The sequence below is a fragment of the Podarcis liolepis genome, assembly GCF_965112155.1.
Source record: "Podarcis liolepis genome assembly, chromosome: 7".
Classification (NCBI taxonomy): domain Eukaryota; kingdom Metazoa; phylum Chordata; class Lepidosauria; order Squamata; family Lacertidae; genus Podarcis; species Podarcis liolepis.
The window spans coordinates 28,403,887-28,419,495 of record NC_139561.1 but is presented as its reverse complement, the minus strand read 5'-3'; the positions used below and the strand labels follow the sequence as shown (position 1 = coordinate 28,419,495).

Sequence of the window (15,609 nt, the reverse complement as noted above, 5' to 3'; positions counted from 1 at the left end):
TTTGAAGTTGTTGTGGGTAAGGACAAATTGGCAGAGTTTGGTGGCAAGGTCCGCTGTGGTTTTATCTGATATAGTGTTCCTTATGGCTTGTAAACCATCGTTGTGTGGGATGTTGGTATACAGAGATACCAAGCTCTTTCTCTTTCTCAAGCTCTGGGAGGAAGACCTTTCATTGCCTACAGACAACCACCCAATCTTAAACAACTCCTAACCCACAATAATACTACAACCAGACTTAACACAGACACTGGCACCAGAACCTGCAATAAACCCAGATGCCAACTTTGCTGCCACATACACCCGGACAACACCATTACTGGCCCCAACAACATCACACATACCATCTCGGGACTATTTAATTGCTCATCGTCTAACATTGTGTATGCCGTCAAATGCCAACAGTGTCCTTCAGCTCTCTATATTGGACAAACAGGCCAAACCTTACGCCAAAGAATAAACGGACATAAATCTGACATCAAGAATCACAGAACAGAGAAACCAGTAGGAGAACACTTCAATCTCCCAGGACATTCTATACAAGATCTCAAAGTAGCTGTTTTACTACAAAGGAATTTCAGAAATAGACTGGAAAGAGAAGCTGCTGAATTACAACTCATTACCAAACTTAAAACCATGAAAAGACCTGGGCTTAACAAAGACATTGGATTCTTATCTCACTATACATAACTATACCATTTCTCACCTTCCCACCCCTTGCCTTTTCCTGTAAGACCTATTACAGTCATTAAGAGTCGTCAAGAGGCTCTCTCAGCTATCTGCCTATCTCCCATTCCCACCACCCTTCTGAGTAACACCCCTCCCCACCTTCTCACTATATAGAAGGATCTGGCAACTTCTGTTTCAGTGTATCTGAAGAAGTGTGCATGCACACGAAAGCTCATACCAAGAACTAACTTAGTTGGTCTTTAAGGTGCTACTGGAAGGAATTTTTTTATTTTAATATAACACGATCGGGATCATTCTTAGGGAAACACAAACCGAGGCATTGCATTTGGCCACAACCACTAATTTTTGCTGTATTCAACAAAACTGTTCCATCTTCTCCAAAAGCAGCTTTTGTCCCTTTGCTTCTGTTTCGGAATAACCAGAAATGGAACTCAGGCAGCTCACAAAAGTTAAAACAAACACAAATAAAACACAGAAAGTCTTGTAGTGGCCACCAGAAAGGTCCTCTCCTGCGTCCCCACCAAACATGGCCTGTGAGGGGGGTGGGACTGAGAGCAGGGCCTCCCCAGAAGATCTCAGAGCGTGGGCAGGTTCATATGGGAGAATAATGTCCTTCAGATAGCCTGGGTATGTAAAGATCTTTATAGGTCATAACCAGCACTTCAAATTGTGTCCAGAAACAGACCGGAAGGCAGTGGAGCTGTTATAAGAAGGGATTCATATTCTATCCCCAGCTAATAGTCTGGTTGCAGCTCTCTAGGTCAGCTGAAGGTTCCAAGCACTTTTCAAAGGCAGTTCCACATACAGTATTCCAGATGTGGTGAAGCTAAGGTGTGTGTCACTGGGGCCAGATCAGACAAATGCACTCCTGGCCACCACACAGACCTGAGGCATGCCCAAACTGCCTTCAAGGGATATCCCCATCCATTACAGGCTGAGCCCTATTGTTCCACCTTCTGACTGACCAAGAGCACCTCTGTCTTGCCTGGATCAAGTTTCAATTTGTTCACCCTACTCCAGTCTGTTGCTGATGACAGATGTTGGTTTAGAGCCAAGGCAGCTTCCTTGGATTTAGGTGGAAAGGTGAAATAGAGCTAGGTGTCATCAGCATACTGGTGCCACCCAACCCCAAAACTCTGGAAGACCTCTACCAGCGGTTTCATGTAAATGTGAAATAACCTGGAGGACAGGACAGAACCCTGTGGCACTGCATAAGCCAAAGGCCAAGGCATCAGACAGGAGTCCCTCAGTGCCAGCTTCTGGTTTGCTCACCCAGGAAGGCATGGAGCCACTGTAAAACAGTGCTTTCAGGTCCCATCCCAGCAAGGTGGATCAAACAACTATCATGGTTGATGGTTTCAAAAGCCGTTGAGAAGTCCAGCTGAACCAACTGGGACACACTCCCCCTGTCCAATTTCTGGCATAAGTCATTCACCAAGGCGACCCCAAGCCATCTCTGTCCCAGAAGAGGCCTAAAAACATGTCGAAATTAATCTAGAAAATCCATCTCAACCAGAAACCTCTGGAGATGCAGTGCCACCACATGCTTCAGTACCTTGCCCAGAAATGGATTATTGGAAGCCAGTGGATAATTATCCAACATGGTGGGATTCCAATACTGTTTTGAAACATCACATTTCCAGCAGATGGCGGGGATCACCTCTCATTTTGGCATTTCCAGCACATGGTAGAGTGATTTTTTATTAATCTTTTCTATCTAGACCAGATGGTTATATATATATTTTAAAAAAACCTACTACTACTACTGAGTTTTAAAACTCATCATTCTTCTGGGAGCTTTTGATAATGATGATGCTTCATTACACGTATTAGTTGCCTTCTACCAAAGCCTCAAGGAGACTCACAAGAAGATGAAGTTGCTACCCAGGAGGACTCCCCTGCGAGCGCCTGAGGGCCCTAGTCCTGCCACTCACCACCTGGCCTAGGGCAGGGCCTGACGGGCTCCATAAAGGACTGCTGCTGCTGTTGCTGCTGCTGCTGCTGCTGCTGCTGGGCAGAGAGGGCTCCATCTTTGTTTTTGTTTTTTGTTAATAAATTGCTGCTATTTTTTTACCTCTGTAATTTTAAACTGTGATATTAATGCTGTATTTTTGTTTTAGATTTTGATTTATGTGGAAATTGTTTTCCATTTGGTTGTGTATTTTTTGGATGTGGTTTATTTGTTGTTTATGACTTTTGTAATTATGTAAATCTTGTCATGTTGTAAGCCGTTTTTAACTGTGGAAAGGCAGCATACAAATAAAATGATGGTGATGATGATGATGATGATGATGATGATGATGATGTTTAAAACACTACAAACCATCAAGGACCACCCTAGTCTAGATGAATTCATGGATGAGAAGGCTCCCAACCACTAATACCGTGCTAGCTAAGTGGAACCTCCATGTTCAAAGGCAATGTACATCTCTGGGTACCCAGTGCACAAACGCCATCACCTCCATGCCCTGCTTGTAAGCTTGGAAGAGGCACCTGGCCAGCAGCTGTCAGAAGATGAGACCGAGAATTGGACAGGCCTGGAGTGGGTCTGCATGAGATTGGATCTTGGAGGTCCTGTGTGAAGTGTGTGATGTGAGTGTGTGGAAGCTCTCCAGACAGCTGTATGTTGGAAGACTCGGGACAGATAAAAGAAAGTTCTTCATGCCCCAGAGTTAAATGATGGAACCAGCTCCCACAGGAGGCAGTGATGACCACCAACTTGGATGGTGTTAAAAGAGGATTGGAAAAATTCATGAAGGAGAACAAGGCTGTCAGCGGCTACTAGTCATGGTGACCATGCTCTGCTTCCACTGTGTGGAAGGACATCAAGCCTTCACATTGTGATTTGGGTATAGATCTGTCCAAGACTCTTGTTTCTTATGGTTATTGCATTTTAGGATGCCCACCACCACCACCTATCAGCCAGAATCTCTTCTGAAGCGATCAATAGGGCATTCTGCTTACATATGGAGCTAACAGCTTTTTATATGGATGACAAAGTTGTCACAACTGGTTAATAAGAAACCACAGGGAACTAGCTTTACAGGGGAAATGCAGGAAAATCATTCTTGCTGAAGTCAAAACCTTTGACGTGCCTTGCTCTGTTCTTTCACCTACTCTCCCACCTTTGTGGCAACTTTCTTTTTACACACCAAAAGAGAATATAAGAATATAAGAGCTGAACGTGCTCCAGTCTATGACAGGCCCAGGTCCTTGCAGACCCCAGACCCTTACGTTCTGCACCCACAACTATCAGAGGCAGTAATGATTCTGAATACCAGTTCCTGGGAACCACAGGAGAGAAGAGTGCTCTTGTGCTCAGGGCCAGCTTCCCAGAAGAGGCATTTGGTTGGCCACTGTGAGAACAGGACGCTGGACTGGATGGGCCCCCTTTGGCCAGATCCTGCAATCTCTTCTTATGTTCTCAATACCACCCATTGGGCCAAAGGGCTTCCCCGCCCTCCCCGCAAAGGGATCGTCTCCATCTGAGCCCTCAGTGACGTTGAATGTTCAGGGAACTCTCTTGTCACACACGACGTTGTCTGCTCTTTCGCACAGTGTTGTGTTTGACAACTGAATCTCTCTCCGCCTTCCATGCTGCACTTCCGCGCATCAAAAGCCGAGCTCGCACCTCCAGCAAATGCTGCTCCGTGTCAGTCATCCGTAATCACTGTGTTCTTGTTTTCTCCTAATTATTCAAAGCACAGACCTGAAACAGCCAACGGAATTCTTAAGTCTGTAATCTTGGTGATTATAGAATATTTAAAGGGTGGGGGTTGACCACTAACAGCAAAAGCTTTCATTTATGTATCAAAGCAAGCAGAGCCTCATCATTGCCTGGTCAAGGAGCTCCACCATGTGGCTGGCAGTAAGAACGGTTCTCTTTTTTCCCCCTATAAAATTGGGGCTGGAGGAGTAGGGGTTGTTTTCACACTGCACTGCTTCAGCACAGCTTCACCCAGCGAGCGTTCATTCTCTCTTGATTTGTTTGTGGGGAAGTGAGACGATGTTGCAAGGATTATCCCCCATTTTCCTGTCCTTTTCCTTAGCGCATTCATGTTGAGCGGACCGGGGAGTGGATCTGTTGCTCAAAGTCTCCCACTTGACCGCCGCCTGAATTTGCTAATAGGCAATTGAATCCTACCCTGAAAATAATGACTGTCTGCAAGTGCCCTGAGCCTACCAAATCAGGATTTATTATCTGCACAGGGCATTCAAGGCTTGAAAACTGTTCCGGCTTCAATTTCTTTCTAATCGCCGTGGAACCCTGGCATGGGCCACAATGCTCATTCATATTACAAATGCCTCTTTCTTTATCTCCCTCCCTCCCTCTGGGTCTTCTGTATTGGCAGCACTCGGGTATTTGTATAAATAGCAGGGATAGGGATGCCTAGCAAAGAGCTGTCAGAGATCAAGCCGCCACAGGCAGATCTTCCCGGTCAGGTCATGCATTTAGCAACATGCCCTGAGGTGTTGCAAAATCCAGGGATGTGCCAGTGTTTGTGAACTGTAGTTTAGAGAAAAGGTGAGTAAAAGGTTGCATGATATTTATTTATTTGTTGATGTTGTTGTTTATTTCATATAATTTATACACCCGCTTGATTGGAAAAAGAAACCGACAACAACCTCAAAGCAATTTACAAAAAGACAAAACAAGAAAATCAAGAAGAAAAAATCACAACCATACTTTAAAACATGCAAAAATTTAAAATACTAAAATGTATTAAAATGAGCTCAACTTTCTAAGTATCTGGGTAAAGGTAAAGGGACCCCTGACCATTAGGTCCAGTCGTGGCCGACTCTGGGGTTGCGGCGCTCATCTCACCTTATTGGCCAAGGGAGCCGGTGTACAGCTCATGTCATGTGGTCATGTCAGCTGGTCATGTGGCCAGCATGACTAAGCTGCTTCTGGCAAACCAGAGCATCACACGGAAACGCCGTTCACCTTCCCGCCAGAGCGGTACCTATTTATCTACTTGCACTTTGACATGCTTTCGAACTGTTAGGTTGGCAGGAGCAGGGACCGAGCAACAGGAGCTCACCCCGTCACAGGGATTTGAACTGCCGACCTTCTGATCGGCAAGTCCTAGGCTCTGTGGTTAACCCACAGTGCCACCCGCGTCCCCAGGTATCTGGGTAGGCTTGTCTAAACAAGAATATTTTATAGCAGCCACCGGAAGAAGTATAGTGAAGGCAAGTGCTTGCTCTCAATAGGCAGGGAGTTCCAAAGTTCAGGTGCTGCCACACTCAACAATCAAGTTCTTACAAATGTGGAACGGGTATTATGTGGCACCTGTAATGGTGCCAATTCCTCTCTCTCCTTCTTCCCGTTGAGACATCTGGTTGGCCACTGTGAGAACAAGAAGCTGGAGGAAGAGGAGGCAGAGATGGGCCCCCTGTGGTCGGATCCTGATCCAGGTGCTGCTGCTGCTTCAGGACACTTCTTGTTCTTAGGTGTGATGCTGATGCTGGGAATCAAAAGCAACCAGCAGCTAATAACACTTTATTTTTCAAAAACCGTTTGTTTATTCCCCCCCCCTCCATTTATATCCCACCTTTCTGCCCACTTTGAAACAGAGGGAAAGTGCTCCTTGCTGAGACGTTTGCTTTATAATTTGCTCTTTTAATTCGAGAGCCAACTCAAAGAACCGTTTTGTGATGGGGCAGCCTATAAATAACAGGCAAACCGGCCTTTAGGCAGGCAGGCAGGGGTGGCCTCTCTCGTTTCGGAGATGCTTTGCAGGCTGAGCCTTCCTTTCCGGCCTGGAAGCAGGGAGAGGTGTCCCAGGTGTGCCACAGCCAAGCCAGTGCTTTGCTTTTGCTGATGTCGAGCTTGTGGGTTTGTGGGAAGCCATAAAGGGGCCTTGCAATGGGCACCAGAGGAGGAGGAGGAGAGAGGAATTAATGGCTCCTGCCGCAGGAGTCGTAAATGAGCCGTGTGGCAGCCGCTCAGCACTTCGCCAGTTTGTGTACCTGGTATAGAGATTCAGGAGAGAGCACCAAACTAGGAGGGGAGCTTCTGCACACACACACACAAAATCCCCTGTTTGCCAGCCCAGGAGCAACTGAGCAAGGCCTCTGATGTGCCAGAGAGTAAGGAGGACCAGCAGTGATGTGGGCATCACCACTGCCCGCTGCTCCCCTGTGGCCCATCACTGAGAACCTCTGACTTTGAGATTGTAGTCCTAGGCCCACCTACTTAGGAGTAAACCCCGGTGAGCTCAATGTCACGTTCTCCAGAATAGAATTGTTTAGATGACTCAGAAGTAAACAACAGAACAGACATCCCCAGCCAAACCACAAGAAACACGTCTGTTTCAGCAGCTCACCCAACACCACTACACACAATATACACACACTGTCTCAAAGGCGTGCACACACACACCTTCCTGACCAAGCCTATTTCTCCAGAGCAGCTCTCCCCAGCCTGGTGTGCTCAAGCTGTTTTAGACTACAACTCCCATGATCCCCAGAGTACAGTTGGGGCTTATGGGAGTTGTAGTCCGAAAAGCCTGGAGGGAACCAGGTTGGCAAAGGTTGTGCCAAAGGGACTCTAGTTGCCCATCTGGGAAACAGCCCTCTAGAGCAGTGTTTCCCAACCGGTGTTCCGCGGCACACTAGTGTGCCACCGAACATTGCCTTGTGTTCCGTGGGAGGGAGACGGGCGAGTCGGGCGGCGAGAGGCGGGGCGGCGAGCACACGCGGGGCGGCGAGCGAGCGAGCTCCCACATCCCATCGCCGCTCGCTTCGGCCGGCCTACTGGAGGAAGGCGCGAAAACCCGGCGGGCTTTTGGGTGGGCGCCAAGCAAGAAAGGCGGGAAGGCTCTGGTCCCTCCCCTCCCGGCGGGGCTCCCGCACGCACCTTTCTGCGCCGCCGCGTCCCGCCTGAGCAGCAACAGGAGGAGGAGGAGGGAGGCCAGCGCCGGCCGGGTCCCCCGGGGGAGCGGGCGCTCCGGGCTGCTCACCATACCCCGCGTCTCGGGCGCAGCAGCCGGCAGTCCGAATGCATCCCGAGCCGCGCTGCTCTCGCCTTGCCTCCTTCTTCGCGCCTCCTCCCGGCTCGCGCGCCGTCCCTGTGCGGATCCGTCCAGCCTCCGGCCGCCGCCGCCGCCCCCTCCTCTTCCTCTCCTTCCCCCACCCACCAACCCGCACGGCGCGCTCCCACCGCCCCCGATGGGCGCAACCACTTCCGGGTCCGCTGCAGCTGCCCCTTCCCCGCCTCCGGCAGCCGAAAGTCCCCCAGCGGAGCCCGTCTGGCCGCTCCCCCCGCTCCCTGCCCACCTCCCGGTGTTGAGGCGCCCTTTTTCGTTGCTTCGCGGGGAGGGAAAAAACTTTAACTTTTGTGCGTCCCTCCCGGCGTGACGCTGCGCGCTGACGTCACGGGGCGGGGCTTTAATGGTGGTGTGCCGCGAGATTTTTTTCCGGTAAACAGGTGTGCCGTTGCCCAAAAACGTTTGGGAAACACTGCTCTAGAGTAATCCTCAAAGCGCCGTGTCTCCGAAGCGAGGACAAATTGTTTCCAACACTTTAATATGCTTGGAAAATTACGGCCAGGAAAGGCTGGGTTGGGCCTGCAGTGCAAATCAGCTGAGAAACTTTAATAAGGAGTAAGGGCTGCTTGGGTTTTTCACTCTCCTTGGTCCTGAAAGTAGAACTTTTAAATACAGGCATCTCCCCCACTTACGTGGGGTTTTGTTTCCGGGTGCCGGGTCTTTAAGTAAAAGCATGCAGAGTAGGGAACACCATCTAAAAAAACCTGTCAATGCCCTCTAAACCTCTGGAAACCCTTTTAAAAACCAGCCGCGCTTACCAAACTGGCATGAATGGTGGCAATATGACTGTCTTCCTCATTGCTGGAGGACAATGTGGAAACAAGGCAGGTAGACCAGTCCCCCATAAGTGCCTGGCTATGATTCAGAGGTAGACTAATACCCTGCATTGTTTGGCTGTGGCCATTTTCCCTCCCTTTTTGCCATGTTTTTGCGGTTTTCCTGCTCTTTTCCTGGCCTTTTTTGCCTTTTTCACGCCTTTTTGCAGTTTAAGTCAATTTACTTCATTATTTCTCAACGCGTATAGGCAGTCGTGTGTGGGTCAAATGCGCATAAATGGGGAGAGGCCTGTAAATGTAAGAAAACGGCAAGCTTCTGGTTCTTCTACTATCCCATAACATTCGTAGTGTCTTTTCTGCACTATCAGGCCCTTTATTTGGAATTTACTGTTTAATAACTGCAGCCCCTTCCGGATATGGACCTGGCGTTCCACCAGAGGCTCGTTTCTCTCTCTCTCTCTCCCTCCCTCCCTGCCTCTCTGACACTCAAAATATCTGCATGTTATGGAAGCCTTCTTCCTGCAAAGTGCAGCCTATTCCCATTGTTTTCAGTGCTTTCTCCCCTAATGCAAAGCTTTTGTAGATAGATCGATAGTTACCATATTTTTTGCTCTATAAGACGCACCAGACCACAAGACGCACCTAGTTTTTGGAGGAGGAAAACAAGAAAAAAAATATCCTGAATCTCAGAAGCCAGAACAGCAAGAGGGATCGCTGCGCAGTGAAAGCAGCAATCCCTCTTGCTGTTCTGGCTTCTGTGATAGGTGCACAGCCTGCATTCGCTCCATAAGATGCACACACATTTCACCTTACTTTTTAGAAGGGAAAAAGTGAGTTATAGAGCAAAAAATACAGTATTTGTCTGCCCCTTTTGGAGACCAGAACTATACCCCGCACTTGAGAAGTGTGTAATCCAAGGGATCATTTCATTCCAAGCAGGTCAAACTGGGTCAGTCCACTGCGATAAATGGATAGGATGACTTTCTTCCTGTCCCTGGTCCCCACCAGTTACTTGCTCAGAGCTCCGCGATTAACCCTGGTGAAGCCGAATGCTTTCGGCTCGGCACCACATGGCTCAGAAAGGGCAATCTCTTTAGGCACTTGGTTTGGGAGACGAACGTGATGGCGTTATAGCCGCAGGTCCCAGACCTTCACAAAGAGGCAGCTACACTTCTAATTGCCTTTTTGTAGTTAAAAGAAAATGCTCTGCCTTGCTTGACCCGCAGCTGCAATTAAGGAGCAAATGACAGACTCCGCCGGGTTTCTAAGGAGATCTTGGAATGAGCAGCAGTTGCTGGAGAAGAAAGGCTTGCAAAAGGAACCCCAAACAGGGATATTGTTTCAAGTCTGCTCGCTCAGCAATGCACATCCAGGTGGGTTTTCACAACCCACAAAAGGGTGGGAGACACCTCATGCCAGGATTTGAAAGTTGTTATTGTGTAGGTGTTGGGAGGTATGAAAAGAGAAATCTAATTAAAGTTTAATCCATTTGAGAAAAACCAAAGCGATCCCTTTATTTCTGTCAGTTAAAACTTGTGGGGAGTCTGGAATGAAAAGGCACATGCTACTTTTTCAAATGGGCAGTCGCCAAGGAGACCCCGGCTGTTGTGTGTCCACAGTGAGGGGCTTTGGAGACAGGGTAGTACTTTTTTTCTTGGAAATGTAAGAACACAGGAGAAATGGGGGAAGCTGCTTTATACTGAGCCCAGCAGCTCATCCAACTTCTGACCGGCAGTGGCTGCCTAGGACAGGGGTCAGCAAACTTTTTCAGCAGGGGGCCGGTCCACTGTCCCTCAGACCTTGTGGGGGGCCGTACTATATTTTGAAGAAGAAAAATGAACTAATTCCTATGCCCCACAAATAACCCAGAGATGCATTTTAATTCAAATAACCCAGAGATGCATTTTAAATAAAAGGACACATTCTACAGTGGTACCTCAGGTTACAGACGCTTCAGGTTACAGACGCTTCAGGTTACAGACGCTTCAGGTTACAGATGCTTCAGGTTACAGACTCTGCTAAACCAGAAATAGTGCTTCAGGTTAAGAACTTTGCTCAGGATGAGAACAGAAATCGTGCTCCGGCGGCGCAGCAGCAGCAGGAGAACCTGGTGCTTCAGGTTAAGAACAGTTTCAGGTTAAGAACGGACCTCCGGAACGAATTATGTACTTAACCCGAGGTACCACTGTACTCATGCAAAAACACGCTGATTCCCAGACCGTCCGTGGGCCAGGTTTGGAAGGCGATTGGGCCAGATCCAGCCCCCGGGCCTTAGTTTGCCTACCCATGGCCTAGGATTTCAAACAGGGGTTTCTCCCCAGCCCTCCCTGAGAGGGTATGCCAGGGGATGAACCTGGGACCTTCTCATGCAAAACTCGTAGTCTACAGCTGAGCTGTGGCCCTGCTTCTCACATGTGTGGTTTTATATTTCCATGGAAGTCATAAAGACAGGAATGGCTACATAAGCGTCATGGGGTAAGCCACAAAGTCCTAGTCTGAAGGTCAGGGAGTTTTAAGTAAGCCATTATTTTATTTTATTTTAATATATTATATTATTTCCAAACAGTTGTAACCAGGTCTGTATTGACTATTTTCAATCCCAGAGCAAGGAACAATGAGAACAATATTCTCTCAGCATCAGCCCCAGAGATGATTGAAAAAAATGCTGCCCTGCTTTACAGGGCTGTTGTAGATGTTACTGCTGTCATATATGTATGTAGCACAGAAATGTGTTTCTCCCCAGTTGATATCCTATGCCCTTTTAAAATGTGGTTGGGGTTGTTGGGGGGGGGATATTGGGTTGTTGTTTTTATTTTGATTATATATTTTCTGGTTTTATATTTTGTGGGTGTGTCGTTTGTGAGAGACGGAGGGAGAGTTGTATGCACGGCTGTGCATAGGTGAAATGGATCTGTGTGAAAGATGGTGATGATGATGATACCCTGCCCATCTGGCTGGGTTTCCCCAGCCACTCTGTGCGGCTCCCAACAGAATATTAAAAACACAATAAAACATTTAAAACTTCCCTAAACAGGGATGCCTTCAGACAGATGCCTTTGTCTCTGGTCTATATGTGTGTACATGAGAGAGTATGTGTGTGGTGCAGCTGCATTGTATATTATATTATTATTATTATTATTATTATTATTATTATTATTATTATTATTATTATTATACTACCCTATACACGGAGGTCTCAGGGTGGTTCATAGAACAAAATCAAAATATAAGACCACAAAATAAATAATCAAAATAGAAACAACAACCCAATAACTCACCCACCTCCAAAAAAAAACACATTTTAAAAGGGCATAGGATCTCAATCAAATCAACCAAGGCCCTGGTTAAAAAGGAACTTTTTTACCTGGTGCCTAAAGGTGTATAATGAAGGCACCAGGTGAACTTCCCTGGGGAGAGCATTCCACAGTGGGGAGCCACTGCAGAAAAGGCCCCGTTCTTGTGTTGTCACCCTCCAGATCTCTCGAGGAAGAAGCACAAAAGGAAGGGCCTCAGAGGATGATCTCAGGGTCCGGGTAGGTTCATATGGGAAGAGGCATTCCTGAGCCACTTAAGGCTTTCTAGGTCAAACCCAGCACTGGTTTTTTTAAAAAACGTTTTTAACTTTATTGAAGAAATTGTAGCATAATCAAACATTCAAATTACATTTTTCAATTTCAACTAACGACTTCCCCCAACTTCCCTTCCTGATTTATAGCATATCTGTTTCTTCTGCTTATAATTTTGAATTCCTTATATATTAAAATTAAGGTTGTATCATTTATCTATTCTTCTCATTTTTACCTCATAATTGTACTTTCTGTTTGTATTTGTCCGTTGTAAGTGTATTACTCGAATCCTCCCAGTGAGTTCATTTCAGTGCATTGTTTCTGTAGATACATCATAAAAGGTTCCCAATCTTTTTTAAAGTTGTTATTGCCCTTATCTTTAAGTCAGTTAGCTTTGCCATTTCAGCGTATTCCAACAACTTTTCTTGCCAATGTTTTTTCACTGGTATTTCGTCGCTTTTCCATCTTTGGGATAGTATAAAATTCTGGCTGGGTTTGTTTTGTTTTTTGCAAACCCAGCACTCTGAATTGGGCCCAGAAACTAATTGATGGACAGTGCAGTCAGACCAGGATCAGTATAACGTGCTCAAACTGTCTTACTCTGGTGAGCAACCTGGCTGCTGAATTCTGCACTAGCTGAAGTTTCCGAACCGTCCTCAAAGGCAGCCCTACGTATAATGCATTGCAGTAATCTAACCTTGAGATTACCAGAGCACAGACAACGGTAGTTAGGCTATCCCTGTCCAGATAGGGGCGTAGCTGGGCCACCAGCCGAAGGTGATGGAAGGCACTCTGAGCCACTGAGGCCGCCTGAACCTCAAGTGACAGCAAAGGATCCAGGGGGATGCTTCTGTTTCGCTATTTATTCATCTCTCTTCCCAAACTCCAATGAGATCTGGTGTGCTTTCCAAGCAGTTTTGATCTTCCAGCCTTTCCGGGAGGGAGGTGGCAATGGGCTGTTTTATTAACCTTCCCTTCATAATGCTCTCTTTCCCCCCCCCCTTCCCACTGATTCATTATGTGTCAGGAAGCCGAGCGTGACATGTTAAAAGCCATCTTGATAGTATTTTATATTCAGTGCTAACAACTCACTGGCTCAGAGGAGGTTTTCTTTAAAAAGCCGGGGGTGGTGGGGGGTTGCGCTGCGCAAGGAAAGCGAGACAATCTGCATATTGGATGTGCCAAGACAGTCGGTAATTTACATTAAGCATCCTGAAATTCTCTCCTTGCAATCTGTCACCCTTCAGTGGGTTTTCATCGTATAACCTTCACAACAGAAGGGGGAGCAGCAGCAGAAAAAAAGAAGCTCATTTGGAGGAGAAGGAGCAGCAGCCTAGCTTGGTGACCCAATGAGGGAAAGGTGGGGTGCGGGGACAGGATTTGTGGCCAAAAGAACAGCAAAGTTGAAGGCCGGCATCGTTCTTCTTCAGAGAGCTGGGGATGGACCAGTGGAGAAACCTCTTCCTATTCTGTACAGACTCAGAGCCAAATTGAAGAGGCCTTGCAAGGGTTTCCCCCCATCACCTCACGAAACACCGCCGTACTTTCTTGAGCAGCAAAACAGGGTCCCTTCCAACTTTACGATTCCAGCAGCAGCAGGGCGCAGAACCGTACATGCACTGCAAGGGAAACATAGCTCTGGAATCTGTGTTGTCACACCTTTGCACTCAGACCAGAAGCTGTCGCAAGCCCAAGGATTCCAGAGCCCCTGCAAAGTTGTGTCGGAAGCAGTGGTCCCTCAGGCCAGCCATTGATTAAATCTTGGCTCTGAACTATTTGCACACGGGCTATGCAAAGCTTAAAGGTAAAGGGACCCCTGACCATTAGGTCCAGTCACGGACGACTCTGGGGTTGCGGCACTCATCTTGCTTTACTGGCCAAGACAGCCGGCATACAGCTTCCGGGTCATGTGGCCAGCATGACTAAGCCGCTTCTGGCGAACCAGAGCAGCACATGGAAACACCGTTTACCTTCCTGCTGGAATGGTACCTATTTATCTACTTGCACTTTGACGTGCTTTCAAACTGCTAGGTTGGCAGGAGCAGGGACCAAGCAACGGGAGCTCACCCCGTCGTGGGGATTCGAACCACGACCTTCTGATTGGCAAGCCCTAGGCTGACAGACTAACCCCACAAGCTGGAAGCAAAGACATATTTCACAGATGTCTTTGAAGGATGGGTGTGGTGCCTACTGGCTAGTGCGTATAATGTCATGACTGGAGCCTAATGCTGAAGAGTCTTTAAAAATTTGCTTCCTTTTGTTTTCATCTGTTGTTCTGCTGTCTGCCCATCTACAGCTCCTCTCCTGCCACTTCAGTATCATCTCCTTTTCTCTCAAAACACACATTCTCTTTCCAGGACTTCCTTCCTTTCTGGCCTAACACCTAATATGCACCAGGTGAAGACAGATAGTTTTCCTCCTCAGCTGCAAGTCTCTGCCTCTTGCCTGTTTATCTAAGCAGGGCTGCAACTAAAACAAGGGAGGCATCTGAAATTCTCCTTGTTTTGGTTCCAAAGTTGAAATATACTCAGAGTCGCAAAGTGATTTCATGCTCTTTATTCAGCTCATAGTGGTGAGGAGGAATGAATGAAAGTCCCCTCAAAGTATCTGCTTTATATACATTATTTACACAATGGGCTGCACATGATTGGTTAATTCTGGAATTCTACTGTAAGCCAATCAGGTTGTGGATTCACTTATATCTGGAGCATGATTGGGTGGTTCCTGCCAACCAATCATACTGCTGCATTGTTCTTGGACCAATCAGACTGCTGCAGTTTGGATCCTATTCAACTCAGTACATAACAAAAGTTGAACTGAAGGACCAGGAATCATAGAATCATAGAATCATAGAATCATAGAGTTGGAAGAGACCACAAGGGCCATCGAGTCCAACCCCCTGCCAAGCAGGAATCCTCTGTAGTTCTCTTTTTTTATTTTCAGGTGGTGCGCAAAGGGCCGTGCATGCACACATCACCACAGCCTTCAATGCATCACACACACACACACACACACACACATTTGCATTACTGACATGAAAACCTTGCACAAGAGCCGCTTCAGTGTGACCTGATTGCACCAAGACTCTGTTTGGGCAGAGGTTGCGTCTCTGCACTTGTGTGCATGGCTGAAACGCAGCAAAGGTCACCTGCAGGAAACCATGTGCACATTCATGCCAAGAGCGCTTTTGCAAGGGGGGGGGGCACAGAAGAAAAAGGGGGGGGGGAAAGAATTATCCCTGCACATATTTCTGTAGGTTGGTACACAGAGGGGTGGGGAGAATGCAAAGAAGCTGAAGGGAGTTGAATCTTTGGCAAAGGGTGTACACTCCTGTCCTGGGATTTATTTTAGGAGTTGTTCCAGCAAAGGAGGAGTGGGAAGCAGGGCAAAGCCCCCTGGAGAAACATGAAAGGGGAAAGGGGGGGCATCCTCTCACTCCCAACTCTAATTACCCTAATGGGAAATGAGGTGACGAAGCATTTGGTTCCGCACAGTCTATCCCCAACCAAAGATCCTCCAGAGCAAAGG

General features: G+C 47.4%; 2 protein-coding genes across 8 annotated transcripts in view; one reads left to right on the top strand and one right to left on the bottom strand.

Moving 5' to 3' along the window:
• The window catches only part of UTS2 (urotensin 2), a 579,903-nt gene that overhangs the window by 470,830 nt on the left and 93,464 nt on the right, over positions 1-15,609 (bottom strand). The window lies entirely within an intron of this gene.
• The window catches only part of CAMTA1 (calmodulin binding transcription activator 1), a 706,892-nt gene that overhangs the window by 643,600 nt on the left and 47,683 nt on the right, over positions 1-15,609 (top strand). The gene's annotated exons all lie outside the window — the stretch shown is intronic.